Source organism: Pinus tabuliformis, chromosome 4_2 (assembly GCF_031772625.1).
Source record: "Pinus tabuliformis cultivar Carrire ecotype Pingquan chromosome 4_2, CPIR1, whole genome shotgun sequence".
NCBI classification, from domain to species: Eukaryota; Viridiplantae; Streptophyta; class Pinopsida; order Pinales; family Pinaceae; genus Pinus; species Pinus tabuliformis.
The window spans coordinates 789,395,073-789,416,036 of record NC_142304.1 but is presented as its reverse complement, the minus strand read 5'-3'; positions in this window follow the sequence as shown (position 1 = coordinate 789,416,036).

Genomic DNA, 20,964 nt, shown 5'->3' with positions numbered 1-20,964 from the left:
AGAGGGGAGTGAGGCTTGAAGTGAGCGTGAGCTCAAAGTGTGTTGTGATCTATGCTTGCTTGACAGAGGTCATTTCATTTGTAATCAAGCCGAAGGCCGAGACTCTGTCCAGTTCTGTATTATGAATTAATGTTATGCTTTTATATATGATGAGTTCGCGTGGATTGATGTGTTGTTTCCTTGTTAATTATTGATTCCTTGATGAACTGAGAGTATTGGGTTCGAACTGTGATTTTTATTTAAAACCGAAAGAATTATTGTGTTGTTCAAGTCCGTGAGTGGAAAAGCCACTAACACAGAGAATCGACGCCGAAACCTTTAGCGGGGAATTGGGCAGACTTGAAATAATACCAGGTTTGCCTTTGGAACTGATCGGGTCCGTGTATCCCATCGCATCGAGGTATCGGCGGACGGCGATAGCGACCATTGCATCATCGACGAACTGCGATAGCGATATCGCATCGGCCCATTAGTGAAATCCTGTCACATCGGAACATCGGCGATAGTGATCATCGAACCATCACATCGGGGCTATGTAGAGCTGTGATAGATCGTGAGCCGTCGGATCGAGAAACAAATCAATGGCCCAGATCTAGTCACTGATCAAAATCAAAGGAGTCGAGGGAACAGTGCGATAGCATAAAGTGGCGGAGCGCCGATATCGAGATCGGCGATCGACAGATCGGGCTATCAGAGATCGGAGGTCCGAGTGGAGCCATCGCAGTGTGGACTCGTCGATAGTTATTAAAACAGGTGTATTATTCTTTCTTTCCGGACCAAGGGATCGGAGCAGGTTTTTTATGGTTTTCCCATGTATTTCGGATATTTGTATGACCAAGGATTTTAAGGTTTAAAGGCATAGTTTTTAGCCTCCGATAGTGGGAAAAGGCTCCGATAATGCTGTAAGTCCATGGTTGAAAGGCTTAAATGCCTAAGAACGCTTTCACTTAGACTTAGTGGGTCATAACCACAGGCAAAAGTTTGAAATTTTTATATAAAGGAAATTTTGGGCAACACCCAAGATTTCGTTTCATCATTTGGTATCAGAGAAAAAGAGACAGTGTTTACAACAAAAATGCCACCGAGAAGGGGAATTGGTCAAGGAAGACCAGAGCCAAATGCCATTCTGTTGGAAGAAGTGCGGAGTTTGCGTGCACGAATTGAGGCAATGGAGACAGCCCAAAGAAGAGCGCGTGATGAGGGAGCTGAAAGTTCTTCAGAAGAATATGATACAGATGTGGAAGCATAAGAAGAGGATGACAATGTTAAAATCATCAAGATGCTGGCAAAGGCTGGAAGCAAACCCAAAATGAAGATTCCTATGTATGAAGGGAGTCTGAATGCTGAGGAGCTCATGGATTGGATCAGGTCCATAGATCAGTACTTCAATTATGAAGAGGTTGAAGGGAACAAGAAGGTAAAGTTTGCAGTCACTAGATTGAAAGGTCATGCAGCCATCTGGTGGGACGAGGTACACACATCAAGAACGAGAAAATGGAAATCTAAGATCAAGCAGTGGGATAAAATGGTAAGTAAACTGAAAGCCAAGTTTTTGCTTAAGGACTACCATTTGAATCTTTTTAAGCAGATGCAAAATATGAAGCAGATATGAATGTCTGTTAAGGAGTACACAAAAGAATTTTATAGATTGAGTATCAGAACAGGGCATGTAGAAGATGATTTGGAGAAATTAGCTAGATATGTTAATGGGCTAAGGTATGATATCCAAGATGAGATTAACCCGTTAAGTCTGAAATTTGTTGAAGATTCCTATCAAGCAAGCTTGAAAGCAGAGGAGAAAATATTAAGAAAACAAAGTCAAAGAAACAGAGGAAAGAGCTCAGCGAGAGGTAGAGGAGCTGGCCTATCTAGAGGAACACAACATCAAGTTGAAGCAGGAAGTTCAATCAGTAGATCACCATAGATGGGTGAATCTAGTAGAGGGAGATTCACGCCCAGAGGAAGAGGGCGAGGAAGAGATGTTAGGTGTTATACCTGTGGAGAATGGGGACATATGTCGCAGGACTGTCCTCATAACAAGTCAACAAACCAGAGGGGTGCAAATGTGGCTGAGGTGGAGCCAGAACCACCTCGACTTGTAGAAGAACCACCGGAAGAAGGTGAAGCATTGTTTCTCTGAAGAACTTTGTTGAGATCAGAAAAAGAGATTGGAGAACCTGCACAATGGAAGAACTTGTCAAGGACTACATGCAAGTCAAAGGGTAAGTGTTGTAAGCTCATAATTGATAGCGTGAGTACTGACAATCTTGTGTCTAAAGAGATGGTGGAAAAGCTTGGGTTAACCAGGAAAGAGCATCCTGCACCTTACAAAGTATCTTGGCTTCAAAAGGGTCATCAAGTTATTGTGACAGAACGGTGTAATGTGGAAATGCAGATCGACACATACAAAGATGTGATCCTATGTGACATAATGCCCATGGATGTATGTCATGTGTTATTGGGAAGACCATGGAAATTTGACTGGAAGGCGATTCATGATGGGAGAAGAAATACATACACCATAGAGAAGAACGGAGTTAAGCATACATTGCTGCCAGTAAAGAATGATGCTAATAAAGAGCTGCCTGAAAATAGTATTATGTTGATGAGTGGCAAAGAACTGCAACAGGAGGTTGATAAAAGAGAGGAGGCGTATTTCGCTATCATGGGAAGCCCAAAGGTAATTTTAACCTACACAAATTTAAATGATTTACCTGAAGAAATTCAATCTGTGTTAAATAATTACATGGACATCGTTGTGGATGGATTGGCGAATGAATTACCACTGATTAGGAGTACAAGCCACCATATCGACTTAATACCAGGAGAAAGTTTACCTAATAAAGTTGCATATAGATTAACTCCTGAGGAAAATGCAGAAGTTGTAAGGTTCAAGAGTTGATGGACAAGGGACTGACTCAAGAAATTCTGAGTCCGTAGGCTGTGCCAACGGTGCTTAGTCTGAAAAAGGGAGGAGAATGGCGCATGTGCATCGATTCCAGGGCTATCAATAAGATAATAGTTAGGTATAGATTTCCTTTGCCCAGAATGGATGATTTAATGGAATGTTTAAGTGGATCTACGTACTTTACTAAAATAGATTTGAAAAGCAAGTATCATCAAATCCGAATTCGGGAAGGCGATGAATGGAAGAAAACATTCAAAAGAAATAGTGGACTGTATGAGTGGTTAGTGATGCCTTTTGGGCTCACTAATGCGCCCAGCACATTCATGAGACTAATGAATGAGGTTCTGAAAAAATATACAAGTAAATTTGCTGTTCTTTACCTTGATGATATTCTGGTTTTCAACAAAAGTAAAGAGGAACATTTGAAGATAGTCTTGAAAACTCTGCAGAAGGAAAAACTACTAATTAATTTGAAGAAATGCAGTTTCATGAAAGAGGAGCTGGTATATTTGGGATTTGTGATTTCTAGAAAAGGTTTAAAAATGGATCCGGAAAAGGTACAAGCAATCTGAAACTAGCCTACTCCCAGGAGTATATTCGAGGTAAGAAGTTTCCATGGACTTGCTAGTTTATACCGAAAATTTATAAAGGGATTTAGTCAAGTTTGTGCACCAATCCTTTAGACAATCAGGGAGGTCAATCAACCATTTCAATGAACAGAAGCAGCTGACAGGAATTTTAATTTGCTGAAAAAGAAGATAACATAAAAGCATGTTCTAACATTGCCAAATTTCGAGAAAGTCTTTCAAGTGGAAACTGATGCAAGTGGAGAAGCAGTTGGGGCAGTTTTGAGCTAAGAAAAAATATCGATAGCGTATTTCAATGAGAAATTAAATTATTCGAAAAGGAGATATTCTTCATATGACAAAGAATTCTACGCTATTGTGCAGGTGTTGAAAAAGTGGAGGCATTACTTACTGCCAAAGGAATTCATTTTATATTCAGATAATCATGCTCTGTGGTTCATTAATAACCAACCAAAGTTAAATCAACAGCATGCCAAGTGGGTGAAATTTCTGCAAAGTTTCACTTTTGTAATAAAACATAAAAGTGGTAAGTCAAATAAAGTGGAAGATGCATTAAGTAGGGTAAGTTTTCATTTGCAAGAATTGAAAGTGGGTGTTGTAGGTTTTGATGAAATGATAGAAATGTATAAGGATGAGGAGGATTTTAGAGATATCTACATAACAGTGCAGAATCCAGTGAGCCATAACATAAGTCAGTGGATGGACTACCTTATTCAAGGAGGCCTGTTATTTAAAAGCAACAAGTTATGCATTCCTAAATGTTCAATGAGAGAAAACATCATTAAAGAGAAGCAGAGTGGAGGATTGTCTGGTCATTTTGGACAAGACAAAACTTTCACTCCGGTGAATGCTTTTTATTATTGGCCTAAAATGCACACTGATGTTAAAAAGTTTGTTGAGAAATGCAGGGTATGTCAGTATGCCAAAGGAAGGAGTCAGAATACAGGTCTATATCAACCATTACCCATACCAAATCGACCATGGGATGTAGTAAGTATGGACTTTGTTCTGGGTTTACCAAAAACTCAGAGAGGAAATGATTCTATTTATGTTGTTGTAGACATATTTTCAAAAATGGCCCATTTTATTGCTTGAAAGAAGACTAATGATGCCACACACATAGCCAATTTATTCTTTTCTGAGATTGTAAGATTACACGGGTTACCTGTGAGCGTTGTATTAGATCGAGATGCTAAATTTGTAGGGCATTTCTGGAGGACACTTTGGAAGAAGCTAGGAACTAAACTCAGTTTTAGTTCAGCCTACCATCCTCAGACAGATGGACAAACTAAAATTGTGAACAGAAGCTTGGGAAATATATTAAGAACTGTGGTTCATCAGAATCGCAAACAGTGGGATTTTGTATTAGCTCAAGCTGAGTTTGCTTACAATGATACACCAAACCGAAGCATAGGAATGATTCCATTCCATATTGTCTCTGGAATGCATCCGAGAGGAGTATATGAGCTCAGAGATTTGGGAAAACAGGAAGCCAGGAGTGCAAGTGCTAAAGATTTTGCTGAAGAAATGCAAAAGCTACAGGAATAAGTCAAAGATAAATTGTAGGAAAACAACAAAAGATACAAACAGAGAGCAGATCTGAAAAGGAGAGAAAAGGAGTTTCAAGTAGGAGATTTGGTCATGGCATATTTGAGGAAAGAGAGATTTCCTACAAAGACTTATAATAAACTGAAACTGAAGAAAATAGGACCCTGTAAAATCAAAAGGAAATTTTCAGCCAATGCATATGAGATTGAGTTGCCGGAAGGGATCGGAATATCCCCCATTTTTAATGTTGCAGACTTATATCCATTCCGAGAGGCAGAAAGAAAGTTGCAGAATGAAGATACAGGTGATGAAGTTCAAACTGTGGACTGGGAGGAATAGGTGCCAAAAGCATCTCAGAAAGAAGTTGAAGCTATTTTAGATCAAAGAATATCTAAGAAAACCAGAGGGCAGACATATTTCCAGTATCTATTCAAATGGAAGGAGCAGCCAGTGGAAGATTCTGGTTGGTTGACAACAACTGAACTACACAAATATGGAGTGAGTCCTGAAAGTTTGAAGGACAAGTCTTTTCTTCCCCGGGAGTCTGATGCAGGAGCATCGGCATTAGCCAGCAATGTGGAGGATTGTCCACATGTTGTGGCTAATCACAGTAAAATTCATTGACTGTTTGGTCACATTCAAGAATAACGAGAAGGATGACTTCTCAAATTGTTAGTTATTGTAATAAATAAGATATTGTTTTATTTAGATTAGGGATAAGATTTGTTAGCCTAGATGTGCATAAAATTTAAGAGATAGAAGATTGTTGTTAGATCTCTTAAGAAATAGAATATTGTTGTTAGATATTGTTAGACACATTATTGACTTATAAAAGGAGGACAAATGGGATGAACGAGAAAGAGGGGAGTGAGGCTTGAAGTGAGCATGAGCTCAAAGTGTGTTGCGAACTATGCTTGTTTGACAGAGGTCATTTCATTATGTAATCAAGTCAAAGGCCGAGACTCTGTCCAGTTCTATATTATGAATTAATTTAATGTTTATGCTTTAATATATGATGAGTTCATGTGGATTGATGTGTTGTTTCCTTGATAATTATTGTTCCTTGATAAACTGAGAGTATTGGTTTCGATCTGTGTTTTTACTTAAAACCGAAAGAATTCTTGTGTTGTTCAAGTTCGTGAGCGCAAAAGCCACTAACAAAGAGAATCGACGCCGAAACCTTTAGCATGGCATTGGGCGGACTTGAAATAATATCAAGTTTGCCTTTGGAACTTATCGGGTCCGTGTATCCCACCGCATTGGGGTATCGACGGACGGCGATAGCGACCATCGCATCATCGGTGAACTGCGATAGCGATATCGCATCAGCCCATGGGCGAAATCCTGTCGCATCGGAACATCAGTGACAACGATCATGCGACCATCGCATCGGGGCTGTGTAGAGTTCCGATAGATGGTGAGCCATCGGATCGAGATCCAAATCAACGCCCCAGATCTAGTCACTAATCGAAATCGGAGGAGTCGAGGGAACAGTGCGATAGCATAAAGTGGCGGAGCGCCGATATCGAGATCGGTGATCGGCAGATTAGGCTATCAGAGATCGGAGGTCCGAGTGGAGCCATCGCAGTGTGGACTCGCCGATAGTTATTAAAATGGGCATATTATTTTTGAGTTCCGGCCCAAGGGATCAGAGCGGGTTTTCTATGGTTTTCCCATGTATTTCGGATATTTGTATGACCGAGGCTTTCAAGGTTTAAATGCATAGTTTAAAGCCTATGATAGTGGGAAAAAGTTCCGATAAAGTTGTAAGTCCATGGTTGAAAGGCTTAAATGCCTAAGAACGCTTCCGCTTAGACTTAGTGGGTCATAACCACATGCCAAAGTTTGAAACTTTTATATAAAGGGAATTTTGGGCAACACCCAAGATTTCTTTTCATAAAAAATGATGCAAAAATAGATGCAAAAAATGGCACAAAGCTAGAAGCAAAACCTGTTGTAAAACCAAATGAAAATCTTGGTGCAAAATATGATGCAAAAAATGATGGAAAATTTGGCATAAAAAAGATGAAAAATTTGGTGCAAAAAAGGACGCTTTAAAAATTGTACAATAGGGACAAATTTAGCGTGAGGCTGCTCATCCCAATTGAGAAAAAATGCACTAAAATCTGGTGCTAAATCTGGTGCAAATTGCCTATTTTGTTGTAGTGGTAGGTATTGAATTTTTATAATATTTTATTAGGTTGTGGATATCGAATTCTCAAAATATTTTATCAATTCATTGACATATTATTGCAGTGTTATTGAGATATTATGTGGTAGAAGTTTTTGTTATATCATATATATAAATATGTAAAAATTCATTTATTTGTATATCCATAGGGAAATAATCAAAACCATATAATCATAGTTTTTATCAAGGAAAAACTCTCAGAGTTCAATAGAGCAACCATAATATAATCATAGATGATATATTGTAGGCTCAATAACATAGATGATCATAGACTTCCTAAGCTAGCTTTAAATTCCAGCCAAAACCACATAAGGCTCAAAAAGACACAAGGGCCTGGTTAAACCATTGGGAGATCAACGAAAATGATGCATTGCAAAACATAAATAACATTAAAGATATTTTTACTTCTAAGTTCAAAGAAAAAATGTGGTGTGAGAAAGATTTAGTGGCTAAAAGAAAATTAAGTTATTATAAGGAGGTCATCAACCCCACCCTATAAGATCAAAAGTATCTCTCTATTTTAACTAGATCAGAGAAGAAAATTAATATAGCAAATATTAGAACGAATTCTCATGAGCTCCATAGTGGAATAGGTCGTTGGGAAGTTCCTAAAATGCCATGGATGGAAAGGATCTCCCATATATGTGAGAATAGGAACATCGAGGATGAAAACCACTTCCTCTTAGAGTGCACCGCGTACAATCACATTAGATCTCAGTTTCACAATCTTTGTTACAATACTGACCTTCCTAGCCTTTTACAATGTCAAAATTATAGTGAGCTCAGGAGGCTTCTCTCCAAGCTTTTTGAGCATAGGAATAAAATCTTAAATCACAATAAATAATTTGTTTCTTTAGGTTCGATAGACCATTGTTTGGTTTCAGCGAACGTTAAACATCATCATCGTCATCATAATAACAGACAAATGTTACTTAGCAAAGTAATCTAGAGTTATCTTTGATGGGCTCACTCAGTATGTTTGAACTAGTGACCTTTACAAATGAGTGCCTTAACGAAACACTTAGTCACCAAAAAAACCCACTCTATGGGCTTAATATAAAAAATTATCATTATTAAAATAAGTTTAATACAAATTAGCATTTTAATATATACTTTTATGAGTAATCATTGTTTATTCAAATATACTTGTTTACTCTCAAATAAGGAAGGAGTTTATTGTACTCTAAGGCCGTGTTTTATCTTCACTTGAATAATAATTCCTTTATTTTTATATCATTTTAAGTATATTGAATAATTTTACTTTGGTGGGGTTTTCATGATGATTTTATCTCACTTATGATTCTTTTACTTCACTTATAATATCTTATATGATTAAATCTAATGAATTTATGAACATGTTTGCATGTATCTAATCATTTTATGCACATTTTGGATACAAGACGTTAACCTTTACAATGACGTGAGAGATATATTGAATAATTTTAAATTTATGTGAGATAATTATTTTCTCCCTTTTACAATTTAATATAAGAAAATTTTATAATTTTTTAGCTATATTAAAAATGATAATTATAAATTTATTTTAAATTTGTCTACAAATAAAATATTTTAATATTATTTTTTAAAAAATATTTCCAATTTTACTTTTATAGATTACTTTCTCCCTTTTATATATTATTATGATGATCATTAACTTCCACTAAGATCTATACCATAACTTAAGAATGTTAGAGATTAATTAAGATTCTTTAAAATTTTATATCTATTCTAAAAAAGTAAAAGAGAAACTCAAATATTACCATAATTTTGTTAAATTAAAATATTTAGAAAATTAATTAAAAATTATATTAAATATGAATACAAAATGCACAATTTAAAAAAAAATTGTTTCTATCTTCAATCCTCCTAAATTATAAAAAATAACAAACTAGAGACTATGAGGACTTGAGCCTACATAGTTGTATAAATTAATTTTCACCAAACGAGTTGAGTTAAGATCCTTCCCGTCATAAACACATACTAATAACTATCAACCAATATTATTTATTTTATATTATAGCATTACGTATATACTAAATATTTGCTGGAGAGAAAACAAAATGAATATATTTAGAAAGTTTAGATAACGTTCATAAAGAACATTTGAATTAGTAAAAAATTATTTTATAATGTATTCACACACATTTTTATAATAAAAAAATAAACAAATATAATATGAAGTGTTATTATGAAGTGTTATTGCGTATATTATTTTTTATGTAAAAAATAATTGATTAAAATAAAATATTTATATTTTAAAATAAGATATGGTTTTTGAACAATTGGTATTAATAAGTTATGATACTATTTTATTATATCATAATTAAGTTTGTTTATAAGTTAATAATATTTATGATAAAAAGAGATAAATATCTATAGTTAAGAATCTTGTTATATTATATTTTGATTTTTAAAGGAACACGCAAGTAGTCCTCAATTAATTAGAAAAAAAACTAATAAACTCCCTTTGTAGATATAAAAATTATATAAATGTAATTTTTTTTATAAGAAAATTAAGAAAAAATCAATACATAACTCTTATGGGAACAGATCTAGAAACTTGTGAGAACCAAACCTCCACACAATAACATTGGCCAAAATCCCTAAAACTTAAATTTAATATTTTTCTTAAATTAAATAATATTATTTTTAAATAAAAAATATATTATTATAAATATATAATTATTATATGATATACTAATAACAATATATTAGATAAAGTCCAAAGCTCGCTATCACCCAAAAAATAATGTTTTAGATATAAAATATAGCTAAAAGTAATTTTATTATCTATGTTTTTGAGATGAACTATAGCAATTAATCTTATAGTAATTTACTTAATTTATTAAGTATTTCACCCATTTATCAAAATATCATTAAATTTCGATTAATACATATGTTTCCTCTAACTCATCATGCTCTTAGTTGACCCCAAGATTTCTCGTTTACTATGATAATTCATTTGTCAAGATCGGGTTAAAATTATAAACCAGTAAATCTCGATTAATTCAATTTAATTATATTTAGAATATAGTAATCTAAAAATGAAGAAGAAACCATAAAAATAATAATTATTATAATATGAAAAATATAATTAAAAAACAATTTTTTTTTAGCTAATTTAGTTTTAATAAATATTAGTAAAATAAAAAACAGCTTATATAGAGGAAGAAGGGGAAAGTTTGAATAGAGAAAGATGGGGAGTTAGGTTAGAAACTTAAACCCAAACAGCATTAGTTAAAATGAAAAAATCTATCTAATCTATTTTTTCATTTATATATTATGAATTATATATATCTATCTATCTATATATATATATATATATAAATTTATTAAAATTTATGCTTTAAGCAATGTTTTTGAGTAGAAATTACATAAGAGAAATTTTTGGCTAACATTTCGTACCAACAAGTATGGTTTATCATCAAGACTAGATGAAGAGGTAGATCATGCTATGGTCTCCTCTTCATCTAGTTCTAACAATGAACCAAACTTGTTGGTTCAAAGCTAAAAATTTCTCTTATGTCATTTCTATCAAAATACTTTGTTGAATTCATTATGGATCACACAAGCCTGAATAGAAAAAATAAATAAATTAAGTTGTTATATAACTATTTTAAGAAGTTTCATTATTTCTTAACAAGAATGATTATCATTGTTAAATTTTAATTAGATGGATTTTAGCTCAAACGATTTTCAATTTAATATGAGTATTTCCATACCATTTAGGAAATGACATTGTTTTTATAACAGAAATACTTGTACTGCAGAGATGCTAGTTGAGCGATTTGGTGGATAGTTTATTTTTTGAATAATTAGGTTCAAGTCTCCAAAAACATATTGTTATTGACCTTTTTAAACATTTAACATTAATAACAAACATTTAACATTTTATTGTTATAATAGGAAATAATAAACCACACAAAAGAATTTAAAAACCTAAACCATCACAAGCAACTTATTACATAAAAACAACTTACTACATAAAACTTTTGGAAACTATCTCTATTATTTTGTCTAGATCATAACTTTTATTAGTGATACTAACCCAAAAGTAATATAGGTAGACTTTGGTGTATTAAGATATGCTCAATTTGTTTAGTTCATAGTGAGGTTCCTTACATTTTTTTGTATTTTCTAATTCTTTTTTTCTCCAATATGGTTGCTTCTATTTGTATTTTCTAACTCTTTTTTTCTCCAATATGGTTGCTTCTATGTATTTTGTGTAAAGATCACAAAACATTGAATATGTTGGTGTCTAAACATACCATTGTTTGTATCTCATTGGATATTATAGGAAAAATTATGGGTTGTGAGAAACCTCGAGCTAAAAAATCATAGGTAGTTTGACAGAGTCAAGTTTACCGAACCACTATAATAATATTTCTTAAACTTAACTCGGGCAAATTAAGAGGATCTAAATTATTCATTAAACATCTCGAGGATCTAAATTATTCATTAAACATCTCACATAAGTTCTCATATTGCACCCCTCAAGCTAGGATACTTGTACACCTTCCACCTTGGTACCTATTCAAGTGGTCCATTCCACAACTTGATGACTCCATGCTCCACTACACTACATTTATACTTAATCAAAATCTTAAAACCTAACAACAAAATTTTCTCTGTGTGTTAACCATAAATCTGGCCACTTCAATATACTTGCTTGGGGTCAAAACCATTCACAGATCGCATTCTGTATTTTCTAAAAATACCACTTCTGCGTCTGCCTATATTTCAATATACTTGCTTGGGGTCAAAACCATTCACAGATCGCATTCTGTATTTTCTAAAAATACCACTTCTGCGTCTGCCTATATTTCTAATTTTGCTGATCCATATCTTTACCTACCCGTTCCCACTACTCGAGCCCTCTCTCCTTATATATCCGACCCATACTTTTCATCCTCATAAATTTGCACCCTCCTCCGATATTTTCTTGGTACTTTTGATTGCATCACAAGTGTTTTCCTTTCCTGATCTTTTTCCTTTGCTTGGGTGGCCACCTGACTCACGAAAACATGAGCTACTTTTGTATATCGCCTCATCTTCTCTTTCGTAGCTTCCCGAGCCTCCGTAGCCGTCTGCAGGGTGGCATCCTTAGCCTTGGCCACTTTGCTTTGTAAAATCTAGTCTGTTGCGCCAGTATTGGCAGCAACTTCTTCCTCTTACTGCAATATTTTATCAATGTTGTCATAGACGTCCTTCGCAACGCATTGGCTCTTTTGAGAATTGTCGAGGTGCTTCACAACCACTCTTTTCTGTTGCTCTCTACCAAGACCCCTTTGTTCTTTGGGATGCTTCAACAATTTTCTGCTCGATGGATTCTATCATCTCAAACTCCTTTTCTGACATACCTATTCCACTATTCAATTTTTGATCTTCTCTCTTCATCACCTTCTCGATTTTGTATCTGATTATGTTTTCGACTATATCTCCGACTGCAACCTGTTTTATGTCCTCTAGGACTATGGCTTCCGTTTCTTCACCCAGGATGGCCGTATTTCCACTTGGTTTCATCAAACAGATCTTGACTAAACAGATTGGCATGAAGACTCAAATTAATGGTATTTCCAGTAGCATTTCTTTTTTGACACACTCATGTAAAGAAAAGGATGATTCTCAATGGAATCCATCCTACTTTCTCTGACGCTGACCTTTGTTCAAAGACGAATGTTGCTGTAAATCATACCGGCTCTCTTATCTCGAATGCACCTCAATGCTTCTTACGGGTGCTGTAGCTACGATATAATGCCATTACTCCGGTTTTGGTTTCAAGAAAATTTCCGCGTCTCTCTTCACTTTCTGGACTTATCAATGTCACTCGATTTCTTAAAATCTTATTTTCTGCTCTTTTCACAACTTTCTGCACACATATTTATCCACTTTTCACAACTTTTTACGCACATATTTTACGGGGCTATCCAAGAAGTTTAGACCAGAAAGCACAAAGAAAAATGGTGGTGTTCAAAGACAATGTTGTTGAGATTCTATGAATCACAAGTACTAATTTATTAAGAGTTTTTCAACCTTTAAATAAATTGTATTGCACGTAAATATTAGTATAAAAAACAATCATGGATTATTTAGCCAAGTAGAATTTACCAAAACCACTCTAGCATTGTAATCATTTTAGCGAAGTAGAATTTACCAAAACCACTCTAGCATTGTAATCATTTTAGACTAATTACAATGTCCAAGTAAAAAAGTTGTGTAGGTATATATATTAATGAAGACTAGCTCTAGTAATTCTCACTCGCTATAATCTATCTATAATGTCGGCTTATTTATCATTTATGCATCTCTAAAATAAATGCTTCCTTAGATGTACATAAAAGAGCTGGGCATCAATCATCACTTTTATCCTCATTCATCTGCTTTAAAAACTTTCATTATTTACTTCAGCGGTTTATTTATTTGGTAATGCTTTTGATTTTAAAGCAAGCAACCTGTTATTTCAATATCCTATTTCAGTGTACATGAATGCCTCTTAGTGCCCCATCTCAACACCATATAAATATTAACAACTATTTACATTACTATTATTATGAAAACAAAAGCTAGTTTTATCGCTAACACAAATACAACATTTTGGGCACATCTAAGTTATAAATTCACAATTCTGCATTTCACATTCGTGATTTTAGTAGTAGCCCTTGATGATTGTGGAGTTGAGTAGCAGAAACATAGCCCTTCGACATTTTGGGCACATCCCACTCATTATTTCACAATTATGCATTTCATATTCATGATTTTAGTACTAGCTCTTAATGATGGTTGAGTTGAGTACCAAAACCATAATCTGCAAATAAATTTTAACTGGAAGAAATAATGGCAAATAAACATGATATCACAATAATCAAACACAAAAATTGACACAATTTTTTACGTAGTATTCTTATTATTTGAGTGATATTTACAACAACCAACACACATACATGAATTATCCAACCATTCAATAAATTCTATGTGTTGTTATTGCCTCTACACACTTGCATGAATAAATATATTTTTTCTAAATATATCCATAGCTTTCAAAGTAGTTATAGAACAAACTTTTTACATAAAACAAAAAAGATATTTTTTTTTATGTTTCTTCCAAAAGGTAGATTAGGAAAAAACACAAACCAAAGGAACCAATTAGAGCTATTATCCCAATAATATGGAGAATTAGTTGGAAATTTCTAAAAATCTCCACCTTGACAACAATTTACTTGATATAACATGCCCAAAATATTCATTACATTCCTTGCAAGCCAATAGAAGTAAGCCACCATTTCAACTTCTCTAACAAAACGGGTTTTGTGAACATGTCTACATGATTTTACTTTGTATTGAGTTATTCTAGAGCCACCAGTCCACTTTCAACAATAACTTGTCTTACAAATTTGTATTTAACACATATATGTTTTGTCTTATTATGGTAAGTTGGATTCGTCACCAAATGGATTTCTCCTATCACAAAATACTTTCAGCTTGTTCTGTGTCTTTCCAAACTCACATAGGAAACCTTTTAACCAAATTGCCTCTTTGCAAGCATGTGAAATAACTATGTATTCTACCTTAGTAGTGGATAAATAAAATATGTTATGAACCTTTGACATCCAACTAAGAGGTCTGCCTACAAGAGTAAAAACATCTTGAAAAGTGGATCTCCTCTTGTCCAAGTCACTTGGAAAATTGGTATTAGCATACCTAAGACTAAATCAATACTACCATTATAGGTGATACAATAATTGCTTGTGCCCCTAAGATACTGACACACCCATTTCACTATTCTCCAATGCTCTTCATCTGGATTTTCCATTTATTTATCCACAACACAAATTGCATATGAAATATTGGGCCTTGTACTAACCATCACATACATTAAACATCATACTGAATTAGCACATGGTACATGAGATATATACTTTTCTTCATCATTATTAGGATACAAAAATGAAGAAAGCTTGAAATAGGAAGCTATGGGGATTTGAATAGCTTTCACATTATTCATTCTAAATCTCAGAATTATTTTCTCCACATACTTCTCTTCTAATAACTATAAATTACCATTTTTCCTATCTTTGTGTATGTCCATGCCCAAAAAAAAATTCTTCTCCATGATCCTTCATTTTGAAAGTCATATCCAACTCAACCTCTAAATTGCTGATCTCAACCATGCTACTTCTTGTTACAACCATATCATCAACATATAACACCAAAATAATGAATATGCCATTTTTAAACTTTCAAAAGTAAACACAATGATCATACTCACTTTTGGTAAAATTGTATCTCATCATGAAGGAATCAAGTTTTGTGTACCATTGTCTAGAAGACTACTTTAGGCCATACAATGACTTCTTGAGTTTGCAAACAAATCTCTTCTTTTGATTTTGAACAAACTGTTATGGTTGGTCAATATATATATATATATATATATATATATATATATATATATATATATATATATATCCTTATCCAAATATCCATGTAAGAAGGTTGTTTTAACATCTAGTTGCTCTATATCTAGATCAAGTAATGCAACTAATGTTAACACAACATGAATTGAAAAAATCTCAGGGAAATCAACACCTTCATTCTAGGAATATCCTTTTGCAACCAATCCTACTTTGTACTCCTGAACAGTATCAACAATTCTTTTCTTCAATTTGTAAACCTACTTGCAACCGACAACCTTGTTATCCTTAGGAAGTACCACTAGATCCCATGTCCTATTTCTTTGTAAGGCATCCATTTCCTCTTTCATTTCTACTTTCTATTAATTACTACCAGATACTTCCATTTCCTCATGATAATAACTAGGTTATCTGTCATTAGCAATCAAACAAAAAATGTAGAAAACTTGATATACCTTTTAGGAAAAGATTTGATTCGTGTACATCTCAGTAGAATTTGTTGTGGTAATTCCTTGGTTCCTTGAGAAATTTCCTTATCCATATCTTATTTTGTAGGAGTTTCTTCATGAACATATTCATGATCCTCTTCCCATCAAGATGATCCATTTTCTGATTGAACTTGTTGAATTTGTGGTACTTTTTCCTGTTTCATTTCACCATTTATATTTGAATTTATGAGTCATGATTCATCAAACATGACATCTATATCAGTGTTGATTTTGTGGGTAGTAGGATCCCACAATTTTTATCACTTAAATCCATCACCATATCCAACAAAGACTAGTCCTTTTTATTTTGGATCTAACGTAGAATGATGATTCTTTGGAATAAGAGCATAGGCATCACAACCAAAAACTTTAAGATTTGAATAATCACAAGGTTGGCCTATCCACATCTCTTATGGAATCTTACAACTTATTACAGTTAATGGTAGCGAGTTTACGAGATAGAATGCTATAAGAATTACTTCATCATACAATTCCTTCTGCAACTTATCATTATTGGGCATACTTCATTCTCTCTCTAGAAGAGTCCTATTCATGCGATCAACAACACCATTTTGTTGACGAGTATAATCCATAGTATTATGTCTTTTGATCCTCGTTTTGTTGCACTAATATTTGAATTCCTTTGAAGTAAACTCAATTCCATTGTTAATTCTCAAACATTTAATTGACTTTCCACTGGTATTTTCAAACAAATCTCTATATTGCTTAAAAGCATCAAATACATAAGATTTTCTTTTTAGTAAATAGATCCACACCTTTCTAGAGTAATCATCTAAATATGTTACAAAATATGAATATCCTCTAAAAGAGACTTTTGGAGATGGTCCCAAAATAATTGAATGGAAGTAATCAAGGATACATTTAGTGAAATTCTTTTTTGTTTTAAATTTTTGTCTATATTTCTTTCCATAAATACAATACTCATAGAAATCTGAATTCAAATATTTCAATCTTGGAAGTAACTTATGATCAAGAAACACCTTCATCCCTTTCGCACTCATATGACCCAAGCATTCATGCCATAAAGTATTATAGTCACTTGCTCTATTAGATGTTATTGTTACATGATATGCTTTTGTCCTTCCTTAAACCTTATAAGGGTTCCCGAACATTTTAGCCTTCATGACTATCGAGATGCCTTTTGACACCTTCATAACTCCACCGTGTATTATACATTTATAACCAATAGAATCTAGCACTGCCAAAGATATTAAGTTCTTTCTAGGATCAAGCATATGCCTTAGCTATTTTAATGTTCTAAGAGTACCATCATAGATTTTAATCTTGATACTACCAATCTCATCAATTTTGCATGTAACATCATTACACATAAAAATCATGTTGCCATCAATAGATTCGTATGAAGAGAACTAATTCCTATGAAGACAGATATGATGGAAAGCAGCAAAATTTAACAACCAATTACGATGATGGTGATAAATAGTAGAAGTGGGTAATTCCTCATCAACAATACCTGCATTACTTTCAGCTGAATTAGCTTCCTTTGTATAGTCCTTTTTAGCAACTTCTTCCTTTCTTTTCCAACAATATTAAGATACCCTAATTCCTTATAGTTCAACAATTTAACTTACGCTTCTTCCCTCTTGACTTCGATCTTGATGTGTCTCTTAAATTTTGATATTTTTATTTTGATCGAACTTTTTCCACCATTAATTATGATGTTGAGGTTTCAAGGCTAGATTTTTGTCAAGTTTCCTTATATAACACAACTCCAACAACAACATCAAAATCAATGGTTCGGTAGAAATAAAATTGATAGAGGTTACAAAATGATCCCAAGGCTCAATCAAAGAATACAATAGTGTAATTTCTTTGTCTCCCCCTTCGATATTTACATCTATACTTGACAACTAACATAAAAGAGTATTTAAAGAGTTTAAATGATCAGAGATATTTATACCTTCCTTCATTGGAAATACTGTATAACTAGTGACTCAAGTAGATTATGTTTTTCAAATACTTCGTCATATAAAGGATTTATAACATGGATCATAAGTTTGCAGTTGTCTTCTCTCCAATGAAGTTAAATAACACATCATCTTCCAAGAATAAAAAAATAATATCGAGGGCTCTTGCATCCATTTCCTCCCACTCTTCATCATCCATTTCCATGAGTTTCTTTGCCCTTCTAAGCAACAATTTTTCCACTCCTTGATGTGCAATCATATGCCCCATATTAACCTTCCATAGCTCAAAGTTATTGTTTCCATTAAACTTGTCAATTTCAAACTTTGCACTCTACATCTTTGGAATTCACATGAACTTTGCCGAAAAGCTATGATAGTTCTTGGTGAGTTTATTAGTTAAAACATAAACTGGAAATAAATTTCAATTTCAAAAAATAATGGAAAATGAAAAATATAACAAAATAATAAAACATAGAAATTGAGGCAATGTTTTACGTAGTAAAACCCTCCTTGTGAGGCAAACATCCATGGGCAATGATAATCAATATTCTTATTATTCAAGCTATATTTACAACAACCAACTCACAAGAATACATTATCCATCCATTCTACAAATTCTCCATATATTTTATGTGTTCTTATTGCCTCTACAAGCTTACATGGATAAATAACAATGTGTCTGATTTTTGCAAATTTGGCCACAACTTTTAAAGCAGTTACATAAGAAAATTTTTCCTTAAAACAAAAAAGCTAATTTTGTATGTTTTTTCCAAAATTTAAAAACAACCAAAACTAAAAGAACCAATTTTAGCTATTATCCCAAGAATAAAGGCAAATAGTTGACAACTTCTAGCCCAGAATAAATTTAGAACATTTTTATAACACATTAATGAAGAAAGTAATATTTTATATAAAAAATAAGTAATATATTTAAATTGATGTATGACTATAATTTTTAATTTTATAATTAAACCTTAATGTCAACGAATTTAAAATAAAAATATATATTAATATGGTTACTTTTGCAGGTTTCGCATTTTATATAAAATTAAGTAATATATTAAAATTGATGTATGACTACAGGAAAAAAAAATTGATGTATGACTATAATTTTTTAAATTTTATGATTAAACCTTATTTCAAAGAATTTAGAATAAAAAGATATATTAATATTGTTACTTTTGCATGTTTCACATTAATATAATGAGTAGGAAAAAATATCAAATACCTCATGACATAGCTTTTGGGATAACATTTAGACTATATTTTATAATTGAGGAGAAAATAGAATAAGTCTAATATGTTAGGCCTTAAAAATATGTCTTAAATACACAATTTAATTATATTTATATATATATATATATAAAAGTTAATTATATTTGTATTTTGAGTTAGGATTTTATGAAAATGAGAAAAATAAATATAATAAACAAGTAATAAATATTTAAACCATCATTTTCATTGAACTATTTACATGAGGGAAATAAATTATTAATAAATTTATTATTGACTTTGCTTAAAACACAACTAAGCCCACTAACAACTTCACCATTTAACTCTCACTCATTATAATCTAGAAACCTTAAGTATTTTAATGACTTAAGTGCATGTAATACCATGATCTTAATACTATGGGTCACTGATACCTAGTGCCCAAAACCACAACCATTAACCATGATTATTGACACAACCTAAACTCTACCATAGGGTCGTGTTTATCTAGCAATCTTATTTTTAAATTTGAATTTGGGTTTTCCTTCACCAAATCCACACAAACTAGCCAAGTGGGTCAAGTTAATCTAACAATCCCATTTTTAAACTAGATTTTGGGTTTTCCTTAATGGGTCCAGCCCTTATGACTTTCAGATCAATGATAAATACATTGGTTGGATTTTTTAATTAAATGGTGTTTGGCTAACTTCAATGCGGTGGCACTGTTGGTTTATGGAGATGAGGACACGTGTTTAGGTCTCAGGATTTGTTTCTTCCCACTCATTCTATGCCCCAAAAACCTGACTGTTCATTTCATTTTCATTGTTCATTTTGCTATGCTGCTATGCTACTGGTGAGGTTTCTGGTTGTACTACGCGGGTTTGCTTTGTCACTTGTTTGACATTTTGCTTTTACTATGCCTGGTTTGCAATGTGGCGTGGTTTTTCACCTATGGACGATGTCTTGTCTTGTTTTGTGCCTGGATTGAAGACCTAAATTTGAAACCCTTGGTATCGGTCTCTGTGGCCAACTTTTGCTCGGCTATTCTTGTATTCTCAGTTGCAAATTTTATTTATTTGTCTCCACTCCATGCGCTGGCTTCACAGGTTGATTATTTGTTTGGTTTTGTCTCAGGTTGTAGCCATGGAGTCTCTTGTCTTCTGGCTTCCACTCAGTGATCACCCAAAGGTAAGCCCTCTTTCGATGATAATCACTTTTAATTTGTTTTTATCTGGCACTAACAGCCTCTGCTCCTCATGGCAGCAAACAACTCTGTGGCTTCGACCTTGGCTTCGTGGCTTCTCTAGCGGCTTACAGAGGATCAACTCTTCCTTGGTAAGTTTTCATGACTCTTTCCTCTATTCTGGTTACAGTCTATTAACGTAGCTATGGTTTTCTTGTACTTTGTTGCTGATCGCCTGGTTGTTGGCCAATGCAGGTGAGCGATGGTCTGCTCATGGTCCTCACACTGGGTCTCCTACACCTGAACTGGGTAGTGTCGCTCCCTGTTGTCTTTCTATTATTTCACTAAGTGTTTAATCTTCATAGGGTTTTATGATTCTTAGTTATACTTTGGCTTGGCTCTGCGGTTTCATTCCACTGTGGTTGTGGCTCAATTGTGTATTTGTGACTCTGTTGTTTGTAATTTATGTATGTATTTAAATGGTCCTGCA